Raw genomic sequence first — 26,174 nt, forward strand, 5'->3', positions numbered from 1 at the left:
GATGGGTGTAGCTGTAGACAGAGAGAGGGATCAAGGGTGCAGCTGTAGACAGAGAGCGGGATCATGGGTGCAGCTGTGGACAGAGAGAGGGATCATGGGTGTAGCGTCAGACAGAGAGAGGGATCATGGGTGTAGCGTCAGACAGAGAGAGGGATCATGGGTGCAGCTGTAGACAGAGATAGGGATCATGGGTGTAGCGTCTGACAGAGAGAGGGATCATGGGTGTAGCGTCTGACAGAGAGAGGGATCATGGGTGTAGCGTCAGACAGAGAGAGGGATCATGGGTTTAGCGTCGGACAGAGAGAGGGATCATGGGTGTAGCGTCAGACAGAGAGGGACCATGGGTGTAGCGTCAGACAGAGAGAGGGATCATGGGTGTAGCTGTAGACAGAGAGAGGGATCATGGGTGCAGCTGTAGACAGATAGAGGGATCATGGGTGTAGTGTCAGACAGAGAGGGATCATGGGTGTAGTGTCAGACAGAGAGGGATCATGGGTGTAGCGTCAGACAGAGAGAGGGATCATGGGTGTAGCATCAGACAGAGAGAGGGATCATGGGTGTTGTGTCAGACAGAGAGGGATCACGGGTGTAGCGTCAGACAGAGAGAGGGATCATGGGTGTAGTGTCAGACATAGAGAGGGATCATGGGTGTAGTGTCAGACATAGAGAGGGATCATGGGTTTAGCGTCAGACAGAGAGAGGGATCATGGGTGCAGCTGTAGACAGAGAGAGGGATCAAGGGTGTAACTATAGACAGAGAGAGGGATCATGGGTGCAGCTGTAGACAGAGAGAGGGATCATGGGTGTAGCTGTAGACAGAGAGAGGGATCAAGGGTGTAATTGTAGAGAGAGAGAGGGATCATGGGTGTAACTGTAGAGAGAGAGAGGGATCATGGGTACAGCTGTAGACAGAGAGAGGGATCAAGGGTGTAACTTTAGACAGAGAGAGGGATCATGGGTGCAGCTGTAGACAGAGAGAGGGATCATGGGTGTAGCGTCAGACAGAGAGAGGGATCATGGGTGTAGTGTCAGACAGAGAAGGATCATGGGTGTAGCGTCAGACAGAGAGAGGGATCATGGGTGCAGCTGAAGACAGAGAGAGGGATGATGGTTGCAGCTGTAGACAGAGAGCGGGATCATGGGTCCAGCTGTAGACAGAGAGAGGGATCATGGGTGCAGCTGTAGACAGAGAGAGGGATCATGGGTGTAGCGTCAGACAGAGAGAGGGATCATGGGTGTAGCGTCAGACAGAGAGCGGGACCATGGGTGTAGCTTCAGACAGAGAGAGGGATCATGGGTGCATCTGAAGACAGAGAGAGGGATGATGGGTGTAGCTGTAGACAGAGAGAGGGATCAAGGGTGCAGCTGTAGACAGAGAGCGGGATCATGGGTCCAGCTGTAGACAGAGAGAGGGATCATGGGTGCAGCTGTAGACAGAGAGAGGGATCATGGGTGCAGCTGTAGACAGAGAGAGGGATCATGGGTGTGACTGTAGAGAGAGAGAGGGATCATGGGTACAGCTGTAGACAGAGAGAGGGATCAAGGGTGCAACTTTAGACAGAGAGAGGGATCATGGGTGCAGCTGTAGACAGAGAGAGGGATCATGGGTGTAGCGTCAGACAGAGAGAGGGATCATGGGTGTAGTGTCAGACAGAGAGGGATCATGGGTGTAGCGTCAGACAGAGAGAGGGATCATGGGTGCAGCTGAAGACAGAGAGAGGGATGATGGGTGTAGCTGTAGACAGAGAGAGGGATCAAGGGTGCAGCTGTAGACAGAGAGCGGGATCATGGGTCCAGCTGTAGACAGAGAGAGGGATCATGGGTGCAGCTGTAGACAGAGAGAGGGATCATGGGTGCAGCTGTAGACAGAGAGAGGGATCATGGGTGTAGCGTCAGACAGAGAGAGGGATCATGGGTGTAGCGTCAGACAGAGAGAGGGATCATGGGTGTAGCATCAGACAGAGAGAGGGATCATGGGTGTAGCGTCAGACAGAGAGGGATCATGGGTGCAGCTGTAGACAGAGAGAGGGATCATGGGTGTAGCGTCAGACAGAGAGAGGGATCATGGGTGTAGCTTCAGACAGAGAGAGGGATCATGGGTGTAGCTTCAGACAGAGAGAGGGATCATGGGTGCATCTGAAGACAGAGAGATTGATAATGGGTGTAGCTGTAGACAGAGAGAGGGTTCAAGGTTGTAACTCTAGAGAGAGAGAGGGATCATGGGTGTAACTGTAGAGAGAGAGAGGGATCACGGGTGTATTGTCAGACAGAGAGGGATCATGGGTGTAGCGTCACACATAGAGAGGGATCATGGGTGTAGCATCAGACAGAGAGAGGGATCATGGGTACAGCTGTAGACAGAGAGAGGGATCATGGGTGCAGCTGTAGACAGAGAGAGGGATCATGGGTGTAGCGTCAGACAGAGAGAGGGATCATGGGTGTAGCATCAGACAGAGAGAGGGATCATGGGTACAGCTGTAGACAGAGAGAGGGATCATGGGTGCAGCTGTAGACAGAGAGAGGGATCATGGGTGCAGCTGTAGACAGAGAGAGGGATCATGGGTGTAGCGTCAGACAGAGAGAGGGATCATGGGTGTAGCGTCAGACAGAGAGGGATCATGGGTGTAGCGTCAGACAGAGAGGGATCATGGGTGTAGCGTCATACAGAGAGAGGGATCATGGGTGTAGCGTCAGACAGAGAGAGGGATCATGGGTGTAGTGTCAGACAGAGAGAGGGATCATGGGTGTAGTGTCAGACAGAGAGAGGGATCATGGGTGTAGTGTCAGACAGAGAGGGATCATGGGTGTAGCGTCAGACAGAGAGAGGGATCATGGGTGTAGTGTCAGACAGAGAGAGGGATCATGGGTGTAGTGTCAGACAGAGAGAGGGATCATGGGTGTAGTGTCAGACAGAGAGGGATCATGGGTGTAGCGTCACACATAGAGAGGGATCATGGGTGTAGCGTCAGACAGAGAGAGGGATCATGGGTGTAGTGTCAGACAGAGAGAGGGATCATGGGTGTAGTGTCAGACAGAGAGGGATCATGGGTGTAGCGTCACACATAGAGAGGGATCATGGGTGCAGCTGAAGACAGAGAGAGGGATGATGGGTGTAGCTGTAGACAGAGAGAGGGATCAAGGGTGTAATAGTAGAGAGAGAGAGGGATCATGGGTGTAACTGTAGAGAGAGAGAGGAATCATGGGTACAGCTGTAGACAGAGAGAGGGATCAAGGGTGTAACTTTAGACAGAGAGAGGGATCATGGGTGCAGCTGTAGACAGAGAGAGGGATCATGGGTGTAGCGTCAGACAGAGAGAGGGATCATGGGTGTAGCTTCAGACAGAGAGAGGGATCATGGGTGCAGCTGAAGACAGAGAGAGGGATGATGGGTGTAGCTGTAGACAGAGAGAGGGATCAAGGGTGCAGCTGTAGACAGAGAGCGGGATCATGGGTGCAGCTGTAGACAGAGAGAGGGATCATGGGTGTAGCGTCAGACAGAGAGAGGGATCATGGGTGTAGCGTCAGACAGAGAGAGGGATCATGGGTGTAGCGTCAGACAGAGAGAGGGATCATGGGTGTAGCATCACACAGAGAGAGGGATCATGGGTGCATCTGAAGACAGAGAGATTGATCATGGGTGTAGCTGTAGACAGAGAGAGGGATCAAGGGTGTAACTGTAGAGAGAGAGAGGGATCATGGGTGTAACTATAGAGAGAGAGAGGGATCATGGGTGTATTGTCAGACAGAGAGGGATCATGGGTGTAGCATCAGACAGAGAGAGGGATCATGGGTACAGCTGTAGACAGAGAGAGGGATCATGGGTGCAGCTGTAGACAGAGATAGGGATCATGGGTGTAGCGTCTGACAGAGAGAGGGATCATGGGTGTAGCGTCTGACAGAGAGAGGGATCATGGGTGTAGCGTCAGACAGAGAGAGGGATCATGGGTTTAGCGTCGGACAGAGAGAGGGATCATGGGTGTAGCGTCAGACAGAGAGGGACCATGGGTGTAGCGTCACACAGAGAGAGGGATCATGGGTGTAGCTGTAGACAGAGAGAGGGATCATGGGTGCAGCTGTAGACAGATAGAGGGATCATGGGTGTAACTGTAGAGAGAGAGAGAGGGATCATGGGTGTAGTGTCAGACAGAGAGGGATCATGGGTGCAGCTGTAGACAGAGAGAGGGATCATGGGTGTAGCGTCAGACAAAGAGAGGGATCATGGGTGCAGCTGTAGACAGAGAGAGGGATCATGGGTGTAGTGTCAGACAGAGAGGGATCATGGGTGTAGCGTCAGACAGAGAGAGGGATCATGGGTGTAGTGTCAGACAGAGAGAGGGATCATGGGTGCAGCTGTAGACAGAGAGAGGGATCATGGGTGTAGTGTCAGACAGAGAGAGGGATCATGGGTGCAGCTGTAGACAGAGAGAGGGATCATGGGTGTAGTGTCAGACAGAGAGAGGGATCATGGGTGTAGCGTCAGACAGAGAGAGGGATCATGGGTGTAGTGTCAGACAGAGAGAGGGATCATGGGTGTAGTGTCAGACAGAGAGAGGGATCATGGGTGTAGTGTCAGACAGAGAGGGATCATGGGTGTAGCGTCAGACATAGAGAGGGATCATGGGTGTAGCATCAGACAGAGAGAGGGATCATGGGTGTAGTGTCAGACAGAGAGGGATCATGGGTGTAGCGTCAGACAGAGAGAGGGATCATGGGTGTAGTGTCAGACATAGAGAGGGATCATGGGTGTAGCGTCAGACAGAGAGAGGGATCATGGGTGAAGCTGAAGACAGAAAGAAGGATCATGGGTGTAGCTGTAGACAGAGAGAGGGATCAAGGGTGTAGCTGTAGACAGAGAGAGGGATCAAGGGTGTAATTGTAGAGAGAGAGAGGGATCATGGGTGTAACTGTAGAGAGAGAGAGGGATCATGGGTACAGCTGTAGACAGAGAGAGGGATCAAGGGTGTAACTTTAGACAGAGAGAGGGATCATGGGTGCAGCTGTAGACAGAGAGAGGGATCATGGGTGTAGCGTCAGACAGAGAGAGGGATCATGGGTGTAGCGTCAGACAGAGAGAGGGATCATGGGTGTAGCGTCAGACAGAGAGAGGGATCATGGGTGCAGCTGAAGACAGAGAGAGGGATCAAGGGTGTAACTGTAGACAGAGAGAGGGATCATGGGTGCAGCTGTAGACAGAGAGCGGGATCATGGGTCCAGCTGTAGACAGAGAGAGGGATCATGGGTGCAGCTGTAGACAGGGAGAGGGATCATGGGTGTAGCGTCAGACAGAGAGAGGGATCATGGGTGTAGCGTCAGACAGAGAGAGGGATCATGGGTGCAGCTGTAGACAGAGAGAGGGATCATGGGTGTAGCGTCAGACAGAGAGAGGGATCATGGGTGTAGCGTCAGACAGAGAGAGGGATCATGGGTGCAGCTGTAGACAGAGAGAGGGATCATGGGTGTAGCGTCAGACAGAGAGAGGGATCATGGGTGTAGCGTCAGACAGAGAGAGGGATCATGGGTGTAGCATCAGACAGAGAGAGGGATCATGGGTGTAGCGTCAGACAGAGAGAGGGATCATGGGTGAAGCTGAAGACAGAAAGAAGGATCATGGGTGTAGCTGTAGACAGAGAGAGGGATCAAGGGTGTAATTGTAGAGAGAGAGAGGGATCATGGGTGTAACTGTAGAGAGAGAGAGGGATCATGGGTACAGCTGTAGACAGAGAGAGGGATCAAGGGTGTAACTTTAGACAGAGAGAGGGATCATGGGTGCAGCTGTAGACAGAGAGAGGGATCATGGGTGTAGCGTCAGACAGAGAGAGGGATCATGGGTGTAGTGTCAGACAGAGAGGGATCATGGGTGTAGCGTCAGACAGAGAGAGGGATCATGGGTGCAGCTGAAGACAGAGAGAGGGATGATGGGTGTAGCTGTAGACAGAGAGAGGGATCAAGGGTGTAACTGTAGACAAGAGAGAGGGATCATGGGTGCAGCTGTAGACAGAGAGCGGGATCATGGGTCCAGCTGTAGACAGAGAGAGGGATCATGGGTGCAGCTGTAGAAAGAGAGAGGGATCATGGGTGCAGCTGTAGACAGAGAGAGGGATCATGGGTGTAGCTGAAGACAGAGAGAGGGATCAAGGGTGTATCTGTAGACAAGAGAGAGGGATCATGGGTGCAGCTGTAGACAGAGAGAGGGATCATGGGTGTAGCTGAAGACAGAGAGAGGGATCAAGGGTGTAACTGTAGACAAGAGAGAGGGATCATGGGTGCAGCTGTAGACAGAGAGCGGGATCATGGGTCCAGCTGTAGACAGAGAGAGGGATCATGGGTGCAGCTGTAGACAGAGAGAGGGATCATGGGTGCAGCTGTAGACAGAGAGAGGGATCATGGGTGCAGCTGTAGACAGAGAGAGGGATCATGGGTGTAGCGTCAGACAGAGAGAGGGATCATGGGTGTAGTGTCAGACAGAGAGGGATCATGCGTGTAGCATCAGACAGAGAGAGGGATCATGGGTACAGCTGTAGACAGAGAGAGGGCTCATGGGTGCAGCTGTAGACAGAGAGAGGGATCATGGGTGCAGCTGTAGACAGAGAGAGGGATCATGGGTGTAGCGTCAGACAGAGAGAGGGATCATGGGTGTAGCGTCAGACAGAGAGAGGGATCATGGGTGTAGCGTCAGACAGAGAGAGGGATCATGGGTGTAGCATCAGACAGAGAGAGGGATCATGGGTGCATCTGAAGACAGAGAGAGGCATCATGGGTGTAGCTATAGACAGAGAGAGGGATGATGGGTGTAGCTGTAGAGAGAGAGAGAGGGATCATGGGTGTGACTGTAGAGAGAGAGAGGGATCATGGGTGCAGCTGTAGACAGAGAGCGGGATCATGGGTCCAGCTGTAGACAGAGAGAGGGATCATGGGTGCAGCTGTAGACAGAGAGAGGGATCATGGGTGTAGCGTCAGACAGAGAGAGGGATCATGGGTGTAGCGTCAGACAGAGAGAGGGATCATGGGTGTAGCTTCAGACAGAGAGAGGGATCATGGGTGCATCTGAAGACAGAGAGAGGGATCATGGGTGTAGCTGTAGACAGAGAGGGATCATGCGTACAGCTGTAGACAGAGAGAGGGCTCATGGGTGCAGCTGTAGACAGAGAGAGGGATCATGGGTGCAGCTGTAGACAGAGAGAGGGATCATTGGTGTAGCGTCAGACAGAGAGAGGGATCATGGGTGTAGCGTCAGACAGAGAGAGGGATCATGGGTGTAGCGTCAGACAGAGAGAGGGATCATGGGTGTAGCATCAGACAGAGAGAGGGATCATGGGTGCATCTGAAGACAGAGAGAGGCATCATGGGTGTAGCTATAGACAGAGAGAGGGATGATGGGTGTAGCTGTAGAGAGAGAGAGGGATCATGGGTGTGACTGTAGAGAGAGAGAGATCATGGGTGTAGCGTCAGACAGAGAGAGGGATCATGGGTGTAGCATCAGACAGAGAGAGGGATCATGGGTGCAGCTGTAGACAGAGAGAGGGATCATGGGTTTAGTGTCAGACAGAGAGAGGGATCATGGGTGTAGCGTCAGACAGAGAGAGGGATCATGGGTGCAGCTGTAGACAGAGAGAGGGATCATGGGTGTAGCGTCAGACAGAGAGAGGGATCATGGGTGTAGCGTCAAGGATCATGGGTGTAGCGCCTGGGACATATAAACATGTTGTTGGTTTTTGTGTAGCCTGGGACATACACATAGTACTCTTTCCATCCCATAGTCTGTTCTTGACATTGGCATTATGAAGAGACCTTTAGTGCCATGTCTTGTGGGGTATTCATGGGTGTCTGAGGTGTGTGCTAGTATTTCAAACAGACACCTCAGTACATTCAGCATGTCAACACTTCTTACTAAAACAAGTAGTGAAGTCAGTCCCTCCTCCACTTTGAGCCATGAAAGCTCCACTTTGAGCCATGCATATTATTAATGTACATTTAAGGGACAGCTGTGTTGCCCTGTTCTGACGCAATTGTAATTTTCCAAGGTCCATCTTTGTGGCCCTTGACCACACGACTGAACAGTAGTAGTCCAGGTGTGACAAAACAAGAGTCTATAGGACCGCCCTTGTTGATAGTGTTGTCAAAAAGAAAGAGCAGCGCTTTATTATGGACAAACTTCTCTCCATTTTAGCTACTTTGTATCAATATGTTTTGACCATGACAATCCAGGGTAACTCAAAGCAGTTTAGTCACCTCAACTGGCTCAATTTCCACATTATGTTTTACAAGATTTAGTTGAGATTTAGGTTTTAGTGAGTGATTTGTCCCAAATACAAATAATTAGGACTAACTTATTCCTTGCCACCCATTCTGAAACTAACTGCAGCTCTTTGTTAAGTGTTGCGGTGATTTCACTCCATGTAGTAGCTCTAAAAATGTTCTAAAAATGGCGGCGGAAGAAATGGCAGCAGTTTTACGGGCGCCCAACCAATTGTGCTATTATGTGGGGTTTTTTTCGCATTATTTGTAACTTATTTTGTACATAATGTTTCTGCCACCGTAACTTACGGCAAAAAAGAGCTTCTGGATATCAGGACAGCGATCCCTCACCTCGGATTAGATAAAGATTTTTTGTTCAACAAACAAGACGCACAAGACATTCTCCAAACACCCGGCACGGAAAAGGCGAGTGGGAAAGCTGCCGTTACCGTCAATACTGCTCGCCAACGTGCAATCATTGGACAATAAACTAGACGAGGTACGATCACGAATATTCTACTAACAGGACATCAAAAACTGTGGTATCCTATGTTTCACGTAATCGTGGCTGAATGATGACATAGATATTCAGCTAGCGGGATACACGCTGCACCGGCAAGGTAGAACAGCACATTCTGGTAAGACGAGGGGGGGCAGTCTGTGCACATTTGTAAACAAAAGCTGGTGCACGAAATCTAAGGAAGTCTCTAGATTTTGCTCGCCTGAAGTACAGTATATTGTGATAAATTGCAGGTCACACTACTTGCCTAGAGAGTTTTCAGCTATACTTTTCGTGGCTGTTTATTTACCACCACAGACAGATGATGGCACTAAGACCACACTCAGTCAGCTATATAAGGAAATCATCTAACAGGAAACCACTCACCCAGAGGCGACGCTCCTAGTGACCGTAGACTTTAATGCATGGAAACTTAAATCAGTTCTACCAAATTTCCATCAACATGTTAAATGTGCAACCAGAGGGAAAAAAAATTCTAGATCGCCTGTACTCCACACACAGAGACGCGTACAAAGCTCTCCCTCGCCTTCCATTTGGTAAATCGGACCACAACTCTATCCTCCTGATTCCTGCTTACAAGATAAAATTAAAGCAGGAAGCACCAGTGACTCGGTCTATAAAAAAGTGGTCAGATGAAGCAGATGCTTATCTACAGGACTGTTTTGCACAGACTGGAATATGTTCCGGCATTCTTCTGATGGCATTGAAGAGTACACCACATAAGTCACTGGCTTTATCAATAAGTGCATCGAGGACGTCGTCCCCACAGTGACTATACGTACATACCCCAACCAGAAGCGTATATGTACATACCCCAACCACAACCATGGATTACAGGCAACATTCGCACTGAGCTAAAGGGTAGAGCTGCCGCTTTCAAGGTGCGGGACTAACCCGGAAGCTTACAATAAATCCTGCCTTGCCCTGCGATGAACAATCAAACAGGCAAAGCGTCAATACAGGGCTAAGATTGAATCATACTACACCGGTTCCGACGCTAGTCTTATGTGGCAGGGCTTGCAAATTATTACAGACGACAAAGGGAAGGACAGCTGTGAGCTGTCCAGTGTGACGAGCTAAATCACTTCCATGCTCGCTTCGAGGCAAGCAACGCTTAGGCATGCATGAGAGGATCAGCTATTCCGGACGACTGTGTGATCACGCTCTCCATAGCCAATGTGAGTAAGACCTTTAAACAGGTCAGCATACACAAGGCTGCGGGGCCAGACGAATTACCAGGACGTGTGCTCCGGGCATGTGCTGACCAACTGGCAGGTGTCTTCACTGACATTTTCAACATGTCCCTGATTAAGTCTGTAATACCAACATGTTTCAAGCAGACCACCATAGACCCTGTGCCCAAGAACACAAAGGCAACCTGCCTAAATGACTACAGACCCACATCCGTAGCCATGAAGTGCTTTCAAAGGTTGGTAATGGCTCACCTCAGTACCATTATCCCAGAAACCTTAGACCCACACCAACTTGCACAGATACACAGATGATACACAGATGATACACAGATGATGCAATCTATATTGCACTCCACACTGCCCTCAACGTAACCAAGACTAAGGAGATGATTGTGGACTACAGGAAAAGGAGGACCGAGCACGCCCCCATTCTCATCGACCGCGCTGTAGGGGAGCAGGTTGAGAGCTTCAAGTTCCTTGGTGTCCACATCAACAGCAAACTAGAATGGTCCAAACACACCAAGACAGTCGTGAAGAGGGCACGACAAAGCCTATTCCCCCTCAGGAAACTAAAAAGATTTGGCATGGGCCCTGAGATCCTCAAAAGTTCTACAGCTGCAACATCGAGAGCATGGTTGCATCACTGCCTGGTACGGCAATTTCTCGGCCTCTGACCGCAAGGCACTACATAGGGTAGTGCGTACGGCCCAGTACATCACTGGGGCTTAGCTGCCTGCCATCCAGGATCTCTATACCAGGCGTGTCAGAGGAAGGCCCAAAAACTTGTCAAAGACCCCAGCCACCCCTGTCATAGACTGTTCTCTCTACTACCGCATGGCAAGCGGTACCGGAGTGCCAAGTCTAGGACAAAAAAGGCTTCTCAACAGTTTTTACCGCCAAGCCATAAGACTCCTGAACAGGTAATCAAATGGCTACCCAGACTATTTGCAATGTGTTCCCCCCCAACCCCTATTTTACTCTGCTACTCTCTGTTTATCATATATGCATAGTCACTTTAACTATACATTCATGTACATACTACCTCAATTGGGCCGACCAACCAGTGAACCTGCACATTGGCTAACCGGAATATCTGCATTGTGTCCCACCCACCACACGCCAACCCCTCTTTTACGCTACTGCTACTCTCTGTTCATCATATATGCATAGTCACTTTAACCATATCTACATGTACATACTACATCAATCAGCCTGACTAACCGGTGTCTGTATGTAGCCTCGCTACTTTTATAGCCTCGCTACTGTATATAGCCTTCTTTTTATTGTTGTTTTATTTCTTTACCTAAATATTGTTCACCTAATACCTTTTTTGCACTTTCGGTTAGAGCCTGTAAGTAAGCATTTCACTGTAAGGTCACTGTAACACCTGTTGAATTCAGCGCACGTGACAAATTAACTTTGATTTGATTTGAGCTGAGGTGTACAGTGTTGAGTCATCCACATACATCGACACACTGGCTTTACTCAAGGCATGTCATTAGTAAAGATTGAAAAAAGTAAGGGGCCTAGACAGCTGACCTGGGGAATTCTTGATTCTAACTGGATTATTATGTTGGAGAGGCTTCCGCTAAAGAACACCCTCTGTGTTCTGTTAGACAGGTAACTCTTTATCCACAATATAGCAGGGGCGGTGTGAAGCCATAACACATACGTTTTTCCATCAGCAGACTATGTTCCATAATGTCAAAAGCCGAACTTAAGTAACAAAACAGCCCCCAAAATACAGTGCCTTGCGAAAGTATTCGGCCCCCTTGAACTTTGCGATCTTTTGCCACACTTCAGGCTTCAAACATAAAGATATAAAACTGTATTTTTTTGTGAAGAATCAACAACAAGTGGGACACAATCATGAAGTGGAACGACATTTATTGGATATTTCAAACTTTTTTAACAAATCAAAAACTGAAAAATTGGGCGTGCAAAATTATTCAGCCCCTTTACTTTCAGTGCAGCAAACTCTCTCCAGAAGTTCAGTGAGGATCTCTGAATGATCCAATGTTGACCTAAATGACTAATGATGATAAATACAATCCACCTGTGTGTAATCAAGTCTCCGTATAAATGCACCTGCACTGTGATAGTCTCAGAGGTCCGTTAAAAGCGCAGAGAGCATCATGAAGAACAAGGAACACACCAGGCAGGTCCGAGATACTGTTGTGAAGAAGTTTAAAGCCGGATTTGGATACAAAAAGATTTCCCAAGCTTTAAACAGCCCAAGGAGCACTGTGCAAGCGATAATATTGAAATGGAAGAAGTATCAGACCACTGCAAATCTACCAAGACCTGGCCGTCCCTCTAAACTTTCAGCTCATACAAGGAGAAGACTGATCAAAGATGCAGCCAAGAGGCCCATGATCACTCTGGATGAACTGCAGAGATCTACAGCTGAGGTGGGAGACTCTGTCCATAGGACAACAATCAGTCGTATATTGCACAAATCTGGCCTTTATGGAAGAGTGGCAAGAAGAAAGCCATTTCTTAAAGATATCCATAAAAAGTATCGGTTAAAGTTTGCCACAAGCCACCTGGGAGACACACCAAACATGTGGAAGAAGGTGCTCTGGTCAGATGAAACCAAAATTGAACTTTTTGGCAACAATGCAAAACGTTATGTTTGGCGTAAAAGCAACACAGCTGAACACACCATCCCCAGAGTCAAACATGGTGGTGGCAGCATCATGGTTTGGCCTGCTTTTCTTCAGCAGGGACAGGGAAGATGGTTAAAATTGATGGGAATATGGATGGAGCAAATACAGGACCATTCTGGAAGAAAACCTGATGGAGTCTGCAAAAGACCTGAGACTGGGACGGAGATTTGTCTTCCAACAAGACAATGATCCAAAACATAAAGCAAAATCTACAATGGAATGGTTCAAAAATAAACATATACAGGTGTTAGAATGGCCAAGTCAAAGTCCAGACCTGAATCCAATCGAGAATCTGTGGAAAGAACTGAAAATTGCTGTTCACAAATGCTCTCCATCCAACCTCACTGAGCTCGAGCTGTTTTGCAAGGAGGAATGGGAAAAAATGTCAGTCTCTCGATGTGCAAAACTGATAGAGACAAACCCCAAGCGACTTACAGCTGTAATCGCAGCAAAAGGTGGCGCTACAAAGTATTAACTTCAGGGGGCTGAATAATTTTGCACGCCCAATTTTTCAGTTTTTGATTTGTTAAAAAAGTTTGAAATATCCAATAAATGTCGTTCCACTTCATGATTGTGTCCCACTTGTTGTTGATTCTTCACAAAAAAATACAGTTTTATATCTTTATGTTTGAAGCCTGAAATGTGGCAAAAGGTCGCAAAGTTCAAGGGGGCCGAATACTTTCGCAAGGCACTGTATTTCCATCATCAATTTCTCTCAGCCAATCATCAGTCATTTGTGTAAGTAACGTGTCTCTCTATGGGCTGAAGTGGTAAAGGCCAAATTAAATATATTGTTTTTATACCTGAAGGGATCCTACATTTAAAATAGCTAAATGACCCATGGTATGACCATCTTAAAACGGCTTAGAATTTTACCCAATGCCACTGACATCCAGCAATTTGAAGAGGTAAGGGTAGAGGTGGACTTCTAACGCTTACAGTAACATCAGTCATGTTTTTGTATGACCCCATGAGATGTATTACGCCTTTTGTTTTCATTGGTTGTGGCTCCCATTAGGCAACCCGATTGGGGAGCTGAGTGAGGGAGTGAAATATAGCTATGACATTTTCTAAACCCCAATGTTAAGTGGGAATCAGAACTGGGCTGTTCCAAAACCAAATGGGGTCCTTCTCTGGCTGTTATAAATCTTGCAGTCTGGTCTGCTGTGAAATTCTGTCATTCTTTTCACTCGGGCGAATGTCTGTCTCCAAATGGAAGTCAGGCATATAAACTCTCTGCTATGTTAAGCTAAATGTAATCATATAACAAATGAAAAACGGATCAGTTAGACACAGCAGGAAGGGAGATGTACTCTATGATCTGCAGGACTGGTCAGATCCATGTAAAATGGCCTGAGAATGTACTTAATGTAAGTAAGCATATGTTTGGTTGTGTGTGTGTGTGTGCTTGTGCATGCTTCCTTTGTCTGTGTGTGTCCCTGCGTGTCAGTGTTCGTGTGTCGGATGTTGTGATAATTTGTCAGGATTCAGATGCACCTTTCCTCACACACCCACGTAATACAATACCATGTGATGTGAAGAGTTTGGCCCTGGAATACATAGGGAATACCACTAATGACTGGTGATGTCATCCCCAGTGGAACAGACTGAACGCACGCACGCACGCGCGCACACACACACACACACACACACACACACACACACACACACACACAGAGACCAATATCTCACTGCACTTACTGAACTTCAAAAATAATGTCAATGACAACTCTGATTATGGGATGGATGGACTGAAATAGTAACCTGTGGTATTACAACATCTAGAGGAGTGGTTTTCAAACCTTTTCAGTGGGGAACCCATTTATTTAGCCAGTATTTCTGAGGACCCTAGAATTTCTGGTGATCCAACTCCAAATCTAATGACACAACCTTAAAATTGGTCAACCATTTTTCTTTCTCAAAAAACATTTGTATGTTGTCCCATACAATAATCAGTATTTTTTTTTATTGTTTGTCATTGACCCCTACCCAAAAAGGTATTTGACCCCAACTTTGAATACCACTGATCTAGAGTATTGCAGAGGCAAGCAATGATGCTTCAAGCATATAGATGTATCCTCAAGGGAAAACTAGACTGTTTTTCTTATGCACTTATGTCTGAAAAGTGATTTTTTTTGTTGTTGTTGCTTGTGCTACTGAGTGTATCATTCTTAAAACACAGTAAGCAAATCACCATAAGCCTCTCTGTCTGCCACGTCTCAGTGGTGTGTGTGTGTATCCTGGCCAATGTGGACTCTGGTTTGTGCCATCTGGTCCACAGACATGCTCCAGTGGTAGTATTTCCAGCCTGACAAACCCAGAGTCTGGACACGTGTTTGCCTTGGAACCCTGCATCCATTTGGCATGTGGTGTTTTTGTTTGGAACTCTCACATCATGCATTCCAAATGGTGCCTTATTCACTATATAGTGCACTGCCTTTTACCAGGACACATGTAGGGCTCTGGTAAAATGTAGTGCACTATATAGGGAACAGACACCATTTGGGATGCATCCATACTCCCAGTCTGTATTAGATAGAACGATGCGGTCCCACCTGCCTTGGGGGAAACCAACCCATGGTTACCTTGGTTACCCCATTGGGTCACAGCAAAAACCTTTTTCAAATGCAATTTTCTTGTTGTCTGCTTCTTTTAGTCAATAACAAAATTACATTTAAGAAAAGTCCAACATGTCTAAAGATAACTTTCAACAGTGCCTGCTCTCAGGTGTTCTCACTACTTAAACGTAATACGATAGGTTTTCCCTCATGCCCCTTTTCATGATGGTGCTAGCAGCCACGTGAGTGAGTGTTAGCTAGCTACCGACCGGAACATTAAGACCAAAAACACAAACAAATATACTACAAAACTACAAGTAGTGAGTAGAGTAACACATGTTGTCACGAGAAACTTGGGGCATGAGGGAAGAATCAGGCGCAGAGAGCATATAGTTCCACAAGAAGACTTTAAGCACTTTAATATTGTACTGAGAACAATTCCCAACAACACAGGGTGCGGAAAAAGTGGACCAACCCAACACACAGGGTAGCAGGTCCAGAGCACGAACACCAAAAAACATACAGACGTCACATATGAGTAATCCCGCATGAAACAAGGGCGGGTAAACGTACTTTAAATAAGGAAGCCCATCAGGCACACAAATAGACACAGGTGCAACTAATAAGAGGTACTGTAGGCCCCTCACCCGGCGTCTCGAGTCCAGAATGCCACGTACTGTGTACGCCGGGGGCCCCTCGATGTCCAGAGGGGGAGGAGGGACCTCAAGCACCTCACCTTCCTGAAGGGGACCAGCCACCACCGGCCTGAGGAGAGAAACATGAAACGAGGGGTTAATACGATAATACCTAGGAAGTTGTAACCTGTAACACACCTCGTTTATTCTCCTCAGGACTTTAAATGGCCCCACACACTGCGGCCCCAGCTTTCGGCAGGGCAGACGGAGGGGCAGGTTTCGGGTCGAGAGCCAGACCCGGTCCCCCGGTGCGAACACGGGGGCCTCACTGCGGTGCTGGTCAGCGCTCCTCTTCTGCCGTCCCCCCGCCAGTCTCAGCGACTCCTGGATGGCTTTCCAGGTGTCCTTTGAGCGCTGTACCCATTCCTCTACCGTAGGAGCCTCAGTCTGGCTCTGATGCCATGGGGCCAGGACCGGCTGGTAACCCAACACACACAAACGGGGACATGTTCGTTGAGGAGTGGCGGATGGAGTTCTGAGCCAGCTCAGCCCAAGGAACATATCTCGCCCACTCACCTGGCCGGTCCCGGGAATATGACCTCAGAAACCTGCCCACATCCTGGTTTACGCGCTCCACCTGCCCATTACTCTCGGGGTGAAAACCCGAGGTCAAGCTGACTGAGACCCCAAGTCTCTCTATAAATGCCCTCCAAACTCTGGACTGGAATTGGGGGTCCCGATCAGAAACAATGTCCTCAGGCACCCCATAGTGCCAGACGACATGCGTAAACAGGGCCTCCGCAGTGTGCAGGGCCGTGGGGAGACAGGGCAGCGGGATGAGACGGCAGGACTTAGAAAACCGATCCACAACGACCAGGATCGTAGTACTTCCCTGGGACGGGGGAAGGTCAATAAGAATGTCCACCGATAAGTGTGTCCACAGCCGTTGTAGAACGGGGAGGGGCTGTAACTTCCCTCTAGGCAAGTGTCGAGGAGCCTTGCTTTGAGCTCACACCGAGCAGGAGGAGACATAAAATCTCACATCCTTGGCCAACGTGGGCCACCAGTATCTTCCCCTAAGACTCTGCACTGTCCTCTTGATGCCAGGATGACCCGAGGAGGGTAGAGTATGAGCCCAACGTATTAGTTTATCACGGACCCCCCTCAGCACGTACTGAGCACCTGCTGGACACTGAGGGGGGGGGGGGGCGGCTCTAACCGTGATGCCCTCTCTATCTCCGCGTCCACCTCCCATACTACCGGTGCCACGAGACATGAAGGTGGAATGATGGGGGTCGGCTCAACGGACCGCTCCTCGGTATCATTGAGGCGGGACAGTGCGTTGGCTTTGGTGTTTTGGGAGCCTGGCCGGTACGAGATGGTGAAACGAAACCTGGTAACAAACATGGCCCATCTAGCCTGACGCGGATTTAGTCTCCTCGCTGCCCAGATATACTCGAGATTGCGATGGTCAGTCCAGATGTGAAAAGGGTGTTTAGCCCCCTCAAGCCAATGTCTCCACACCTTCAGATCCTTGACTACAGCTAACAACTCCCGGTCCCCCACGTCATAGTTTCGCTCCGCAAGACCGAGCTTCCTCGAAAAGAAGGCACAAGGGCGGAGCTTTGGTGGCATTCCCGAGTGCTGGGACAGCACGTCCCTGACCCCAGCCTCGGACACGTCCACCTCCACTATGAACGATAAAGAGGGTTCCGGATGCGCCAACACGGGTGCATTGGTGAACAGCTCCTTCAGATGACTGAAAGCTCTGCCCGCCTCTGCTGACCAACGCAAGTGCACCGGTCCTCCCTTCAGCAGTGAGGTAATGGGAGCAGCCACCTGATCAAAACCCCGGATAAACCTCCGGTAGTAATTGGCAAACCCTAAAAACCACAGCACCTCTTTCACCATGGTCAGAGTCTGCCAATTACGCACGGCTGTAATGTGGTCACACTCCATCACCACCCCGGAGGTGGAAATACGATAACCTAGGAAGATATCTAGATATCTCCTCTGTGGTGTGTTTGAAGAACACACATTTCTCGGCCTTGCAATACAGGTCATGCTCCAGCAGTCGCCCAAGTACCTTATGGACCAGAGACACGTGCGCCGCGCGTGTGGCAGAATAGATCAAGATGTCATCGACCTGCCCGAGCAGGTCTCGGAGAATCTCATCTACGAAGGATTGGAAGACGGCTGGAGCATTCTTCAACCCATATGGCATGACGCGGTACTCATAATGGCCAGATGTAGTACTAAATGCGGTTTTCCACTCATCTCCTCCCCGGATACGCACCAGATTATATGCACTCCTCAGGTCCAGTTTTGTGAAGAGGCACGCCCCTTGAAATGATTCCACCGCCATAGCGATGAGAGGTAGTGGGTAACTAAACCCCACTGTGATAGAATTTAGACCTCGATAATCAATGCACGGACGCAGACCTCCCTCCTTCGTCTTCACAAAAAAAGAAGCTTGATGAGACGGGTGATGCGGAGGGCCGAATGTACCCCTGTCCCAGCGATTCAGCAACATATGTCTTCATAGCTACTGTCTCCTCCTGGTACAATGGATACACGTGACTCCTAGGAAGTACAGCGTTCTCCAGGTGGTCTATCGCGCAGTCCCCTCGACGATGGGGTGGTAATTGGGTCGCCTTCTTTTTACTGAAGGCGATAGCCAAATCGGCATATTCAACAACAGGAAACAACAGGGCCTGTTCCGGACGCCCACGGGAAGCCAGCAGGTTGTCAAGACGAATGGACATGTCTATAAGTTAATCCAAACTGAGGGTGGTGTCCCGACACGCTAGTTCCCTGCGGACGTCCTCCCTGAGGCTACAGTGGTAGTGGTCTATCAACGCCCTGTCATTCCACCCCGCTCCTGCGGCCAAGGTCCTGAACTCCAGGGCAAAGTCCTGCACGCTCCTCTTCTCCTGTCGCAGGTGGAACAGCCGTTCACGACCCTCTGGTGGGTGATCGAACACGGCTCGTTATCGGCGGGTGAACTCGGGGTAATGATCCCTCGCCGAGTCTGGGCCATTCCACACTGCGTTCGCCCACTCCAGGGCTCGTCCCGTCAGACTGGAGACGAGGACGCTCACGCTCTCCTCCCCGGAGGGAGTAGGACGGGCAGTCGCAAGGTATAGTTCTAGTTGGAGGAGGAACCCCTGACACCCAGCCGCCATCCCATCATACTCCCTAGGGAGCGCCAGACGCAGAGCCTCGGAGTCGGATGCTGTAGCAGGGGTAGGAGGTGCTGGTGGAGGGGGTGCTGGAGATGAGGTGGGAAGGCCACTCCTCTCCCATCGGTCCATATGTGTAACTTAGTCTTGGACATTACCCCTAAATATACTACCATAGATTGGTTAGAGCCTGTAAGTAAGCATTTCACTGTAAGGTTTTACCCGTTGTATTCAGCGCATGTGACAAATAAACTTTTTTTTAGAAGTAGGTTATACTAAACAGCTGTTGCAGAAGAGACAGTAGCAGAGGGATGGAGGTGTGGATTCATCCAATATATCTGGTATATCTGGTGTTCTATCAATCTATATATATCGCCTCTGTGGTGTGTTCTATCAATCTATATATATTGCCTATGTGGTGTGTTCTATCAATCTATATATATCTCCTCTGTGGTGTGTTGTATCAATCTATATATATCGCCTCTGTGGTGTGTTCTATCAATCTATATATATCTCCTCTGTGGTGTGTTCTAGCAATCTCTAGATATCTCCTCTGTGGTGTGTTCAATCAATATATAGATATCTCCCCTGTGGTGTGTTCAATCAATCCATATAAATCTGTTTGATTATGGGCTTGAGATGAGCCAGCTCAGTTCCACAGGCACCCCTCCGGATGGGGCATGTTATGTCCATAACACAATATGAGAGTTGATCTGAACTGCAGTGATCTTGACAGCATGAAGATGAAGAGGAAGACATGGTAGTTGGTAGCCGGCTTGATTTAGGGCTGCCAACCCTTTTTAAACATTGTCTGTTTGAGCTGTAGACTTTTGAGTTGATTAACCGGGGCTGAGCTAGAGCAGTGTTTGTGAGATAAGGGCACATCCCGAAGGGTCCCGGGGCCTGGGGCTGAGTCTTTCTTTTACAAAAGGTCTGTATAGACAGAATGGTTATAGCTCCAAAATAGTCAAATGTATCTATTAAAAGCTGAGACTGTCACAAACACCCACGTGTAACATGTTTTGCTCTATGATGCAAGCTACACAAGTGTCGTTAGAAGGTAAGTGGTTCATCTACATAGAAGATCGCAGGAAATCGTAGGACATAGTGTCTATAATACTGTAATAAGCTTAAATAGTTGCTGTCACAAACTACAAACTTCACAAAACTGTCACTGACTAGTTGAATATTAATTTCCCTCTGAGCAAACAATTCATGTGCTTACAGAATTTATATAAATTCATTTTTATCAGGTTTTTTCTCTGGGGACCTTCTTTTTTTAAATGGCATGTGTCAATAACACATGAATAGAACTGATTATGTCAAATTTGTATTCTACTTGTAAATGTGTATTCTACTTAGATGTCCTGAAAAGAAAATGGTTAAACACTTAATTGTGAGGCTAAATATAAGGGACGGGTACGCAGATAAATGAAAGTCAGATAAATGAAAGGCTGATTTTTGCCGAGGTCTCAAGACTGACAGGGTTTTAAGGATTACTTAATGCATTAACTCCATATGAACTGTCACATTACGTGTGTAGACAATGCAAAGAAAAACTCCAGGGAAATGATTCAAGACAACCATGAAGAGTCTCATCCACCTCTACCTGCACCAGGAGGACAAGTAGAAATTAATGTTTGGATTTCATATGCATGAAGTGAATCTCACTTCCACTGCGCCATTTAAGGTAAAATAGCTGCAGAACGGCAGTTATTCAATATCCAGTGCTTCTTCCTTCACTTTTATACCATTCTGCATTCTACTGACCTACTTGTCTGTAGATCTGTAGGCTAAGCAGCTCAGAATGATGGTCCCACTCCTACGCTCTTGGCTGCATCAATGGTCTTTGCACTACAGCCTCATCCTTCTATTCCTGCAGTAATAGTCAGAGTTCAACTGAGAAAATTGTGTCAGTTACATAACACTTTGACTGCAGGGGTCCTGCTTGTTTGTGTGGGATGGCACAGTGTTGATTGGCGCTGGCAGGGTGTACTTTCCCTGCTGTGACGACTGCCTTCGAGGTTTGGCCATTTTGGATTTGGCAAGTCTGTTCTTTTAAAAAGCCTGTTTGTGACTAAGCAGAAAATATATGTGTAAAAGGAGTCAACTGACAAAAAATGTCCTTTCTGCGCCAAACTTGTAACACACCCTCCCTAAACCTACAGTGGCTGTGGTAGAGAAAGACAAAGGTTCAGGAATAATCCTATATATACTGTGGGAGCTTAGCTTTTCACTCAGAATTTAGTGTTTAAATTGCTGTTTTTCCTGTGTTTTGTATCATATTGTACAACAGCTGATGAAACTAACACTGTAAAAGTGTGAATAAATGTGATCAGTGATATTCCCTGATAGTTGCTAGTTAAAAATACTATCTACGTAGGACTTTCTAATCAGCAGGTTTGCATGGGCGGCAGTTTCGGCTTTCCATGGTGACATCGCCATGCGGTAAATTGGTTAAGAGATGGGTTAGTGACAACGTTTCACGCTTTGCTGAGGCAGAAGCCCTTGAGTTGTTGTGATTCCGGATGACCAGATAGCTACCAAAAATGATAACAAACCGTATTGTGTGGATTCTCTCAAGCTCTCAGAGTCTCACTTCAGAATTAGATGTTCATCCATGTTTCTCAAACGTCACATGTCAAAGTTGTTCCCAATGTCACATTTCAACATTTTTAAGGTTCAGTTAAGGCATTAATTCCAGATAACAGAAATACTCATACTCAGTACTCATCATAAACGGCAGATAACAGAAATACATCATAAATATTCCCTTACCTTTGATGATCTTTCATCAGAATGCAGTGCAAGGAGTCCTAGTTCCACAATAAATTGTTGTTTTGTTCCATAATGTCCAATAGTAGTGTCCAATTAGCTGCATTTCCTAGCACTTTCAGCTCACGTGCCCAAAAGCTAACGCTGGTCCAGGAGAACTCGGACGAAAACTTCAAAAAGATATATTCCAGGTCAAATAAACTGGTCAAACTAAGTAGAGAATCAATCTTCAGATTGTTATTTTCATATATATCCAATAACGTTCCAACCGGATCATACGTTTTCATCTGCAGCCAAATGGAACGACGGTGACATCAGCAGACAAATGCACCACAGGGAAATTGCATTCTGCCAGGACAGTGACTATTTCCCCTCCCATTTGGTCAAAGTTCACACCAGAAGCTCCATTCCACGTTCTACTGAATGAGGACATCTAGTGGAAGGTGTAGGAAGATCCATATCTTATTTGGAAGTGAATAGGCGATGACTTGAAATTAGACATGTATTCAGAATTTCACTTCCTGTTTGGAAGATTGTCTGCCCTATGAGTTCTGTTATACTCACAGACATAATTCAAACAGTTTTATAAACTTCAGAGTGTTTTCAATCCAATAGTAATGATAATATGCATATATTAGCAATCTAGGACAGAGTAGGATGCAGTTCACTATGGACACGCAATTCATCCAAAGTGAAAATACTGCCCCCTATCCACAACAAGTTTTAACTAGGCAAGTAGGTTGAGAACAAATTCTTAATTTACAACGAGGGCCTAAAGTTTGGGATAGGTTTAAAACAAAAATGGCAAATACTGCTTCCTGTTACTGGATTTAAACATGTAACCTTTGGCACCAGCGGCAGGTGCCTATCCTCCATAACCAACGCAAACTGAAACCTATTTGAAGGTAACAGTACTCACTGTTGCCCCTAGTGGCCGGTTTCTATGTCATCACCTGACATCCTCAGACATGGAGGGATGTCGAATACGGACTTGTATCATGGGTGACCTGGCTGTTTTAATCCATAGCTAATTTGATAACTGCTTATATAGACGTGCTTCTACAGTAGATGGCTCAGTAGTGGGAGACAAAGGTATAACAGCTAAATGTGGGGAAAGTGGGGAAAGTATAGCTGCAACTCTCACTTTTAAGATTGACTCCTTTTGCTTTCACAAGATTGCAATTTCAGCCAACCTATTGTATCCCACACATGCACGCATACTGTGTACACACACAAACACACACACACACACGCGCACACACACACACACACACAGACACATTCCTTCAGGAGAGTGGCTGCTGCATAGCTGCCGTAATTGTATTAGATTGTATGACGGATTGAGGAGTGAGCTTGACTAGCTTGAGTGAATGAGGAACAATGTGATTAGTAGCGATCTGTTCTGGGAAACGGAAGGGCTGGCTCCCAGGCTTTTCCCAGGCTGTTATCCAGGTGGCTGTGATGCTAACACTGGGACCCAGCTTTGGACGGGTGACCTAGTGATACACTTTGTCCTGTCCTGTTTTAAACACTGACCTCTGAGTCTCAAGGCATGTCACCTCTTCCCTTCTGTGGACATCGATGTCACATCAGGTTTGTCTATTCCACAGCCCAGGGAACAAAGACAGGGAGTTATTTGAATGTTCTATTTACAGTATTGTAAATAATTCAGAAAGTAACCTATACATATCATACATGCAATGTACATACAATACACTCCATTGCCTGCAACTTTGTGCAGGCAAAAAAACTAAGATAATTATTGTATTAATCCTATTATAGCCATTTTCGGTTAGTGAACATATGGAATATTAATCCGACTCTAGATCCAGTTTCATCATTTGGAGCTTTATCTGTAAATCCTCATCATTGTTATTAAACAGCAGCACAAAGGATTACAATGATCATATTACAATAATATTAAACCATAAATAACATGATCATTTCTAGATAACAATATAAAAATGATGGAAAACATTCAAAATATGTGAAAATATGTGAAACACACCATAGGTGTTTCTTGTCAACCAGCTCATTTTCCAATCACTCAAGATGGTGATCGTCATGAGACAGAGATGTTAAAGGGAAGGAGGACGCTGATGCCTCTCTGCTGGAGGCCATGTTATAAGATAAATCAGAGCTGTGAGCTTTCTGTCATGGAGACACATAGACGTGTCGTCTTCTCACTGGGGGCCTTTGGTCATATGGAAGACGAGCCACAGTGTTGTGTTGCTGCTCCCTCTTGTCCCCACACGCCTGCCTGTCTGTGTTTGTCTGTGTTTGTCTGTGTTTGTGTGTGTGTGTGTGTGTGTGTGTGTTTGACTGTGTTTGTGTGTGTGTGTTTGACTGTGTGTATTTGCGCACACCCCTGTCTCTGCCCCCCTGTTTCTGCCCCCCTGTTTCTGCCCCCCGTTTCTGTCCCCCTGATTCTGCCCCCCTGTTTCTGCCCCCCTGTTTCTGCCCCTGTCTGATAAGCTCCATTCTGACAGACCCAGAACACACAGCACAGGAAGTGGCAGTGGAAATGTGGAATCTGGGACTCTGATCTAAATTTAACAGATATATGAGGACGAGACTGTTATATAAAGCTTGTTCTCCTTCTTCCTACACTCTTAGAAAAAAGGGTTCCAAAAGGGTTCTTCAGCTGTCCCCATAGAATAACCATTTTGGATTCCAGGAAAACCCCTTTTTTGTTCTAGGTAGAACCATTTTGGGTTCCATGTAGAACCCTCTGTGAAAAGGGTTCTACATGGAACCTAAAACAGTTATACTTGGAAACAAAAGAGATCGACCTAGAACCAACAATGGTTCTTCAAAAGGTCCTCCTATGGGGACAGCCGGAGAACCCTTTTAAGTTCTAGACAGTACCTTATTTTCTAAGAGTGTAGTGGTCAGCTGTAGTGCAGTGGTTCTCAAATAGTTTGGCCTTGGGACCCAGATTTGACCAGGCTGTTTTAGTCGCCACCCAATATTTGCATCGCGGATGCCATCTGGAAAGCTATGTTTAATGCTATATTGAAAGTAAATGTAGAAATGTATATGACAAGGGAACAACATTCCCACCTTTTCCATTATCAACAATTCAGTTTGACCATATTGTAAATGAAGAATGTTAGTAATCACACTGATTTGAGAGCACAAAATCTGTTTATTGCTGTATATAAAGAGCTATTTGTAATTTCACAATGTTCAATCTAGTTCAATTTAAAGATGATTGATTGTTTGTAAATCCAGCACATTAAAACCACAATTTGAACATCCCCTAACAACAGGTTTTCTTTTCACATTTGACTATTCAGGTGAGTTTTTCCCTCGGAATTGAAACAAGAGTGAATCAATGGCATTACAAGACTCAGGTTCAACATAAAGAGATAATGCATAAGTGTGCAGGCTGTACTAAACTTGAAATGCCCTCAACTTTGGATAGTAAGACTCGGCCCTGTAGGGTAAGGGCTCTGCAACTAGCAATTAAAAATGAATTTAGCCTTTTTGTATTTTAGGCAGAACATTTAGATTAGCCTGAAGAGGGCTTCTTGGTAGCTAGTTATGAGGTCGGGAGATTGGGATCCTATCTGGGCTAGCTAAAGACAACTTCATACAATTGCTAGTGCCTAGTTGTATTACAGAGAAAAACAACAACAACAAAAATCTAAAATAAATAGTTGATTTTTACATGACAAATCTGAGGGGGCACGTGCCCCTGTACACGCTATGAGCATGCCGCCTCTGCAGCTTGGCATGATGTCACACAAAAAATATGAGTCACTGTGTGTATGTGTGTGTGTATGTGTGTGTGTGTGTGTGTGTGTGTGTGAGTGTGTGTGTGTGTGTGTGTGGGCATGCGTGCGTGCATGCATGTGTGTGCTCATGTGCATGTACGCTTGTGTATGAGCACGCTCATGTGTATGTGTGTGTGCATGTCAGTGTGTGTGTGTGTGGGTTGGTGTGACATGTGTGTGGAATGTATGTGTGACAGAGAGATTAAATAAGAGAGAAAAAGAGAGAGGTTACAAACATCCTGTTACAATACATTTAATCCTCCTTTTTAGCTCTTCCATTGGCTCGTTTTGTGTACAGCATCCTCTGACCCCCACTCACACACTCTCTCCAACGCAGCATGTGGCTCTTCAATTGTAGTCTTCATCATAGGTTTATCCCATTGCAGTGGTTAGCAGTTGGTATGGAACACTGACATATGCACGACTGCTTCGGACTTACAGTGGAATTATCCTGGCTTTGCGTGAAAGAGGATATCTGCAGTTCGGTAAGAAAATAACCGTCCTCTCTATTTAAGTCTGTCAAGCCTTTTCAGAACAGATTCATATTACTGTTTTACAATTTTACACATGTAAGTCTAGTATTATGGCAAAAATAGTCCTTTCTCTTTTTACTCCACTCCTGTCTGGT

The 26,174-nt window shown here is 47.0% G+C and overlaps 1 protein-coding gene and 1 long non-coding RNA gene across 13 annotated transcripts in view; one reads left to right on the forward strand and one right to left on the reverse strand.

Annotated features, from left to right (window-relative positions):
* LOC110493275 (neuron navigator 1) overlaps positions 1-26,174 on the forward strand; it is a 175,874-nt gene that overhangs the window by 25,872 nt on the left and 123,828 nt on the right. The gene's annotated exons all lie outside the window — the stretch shown is intronic.
* On the reverse strand, positions 15,568-22,101 carry LOC149976231 (uncharacterized). Its single transcript, XR_016488082.1, has 2 exons — positions 21,771-22,101; positions 15,568-15,940 (listed from the first exon to the last, which is right to left on the reverse strand). It is a non-coding gene; the product is annotated as an uncharacterized LOC149976231 (long non-coding RNA).

Source organism: Oncorhynchus mykiss, chromosome 17 (assembly GCF_057628025.1).
Source record: "Oncorhynchus mykiss isolate SJ-2025 chromosome 17, ASM5762802v1, whole genome shotgun sequence".
Classification (NCBI taxonomy): Eukaryota; Metazoa; Chordata; class Actinopteri; order Salmoniformes; family Salmonidae; genus Oncorhynchus; species Oncorhynchus mykiss.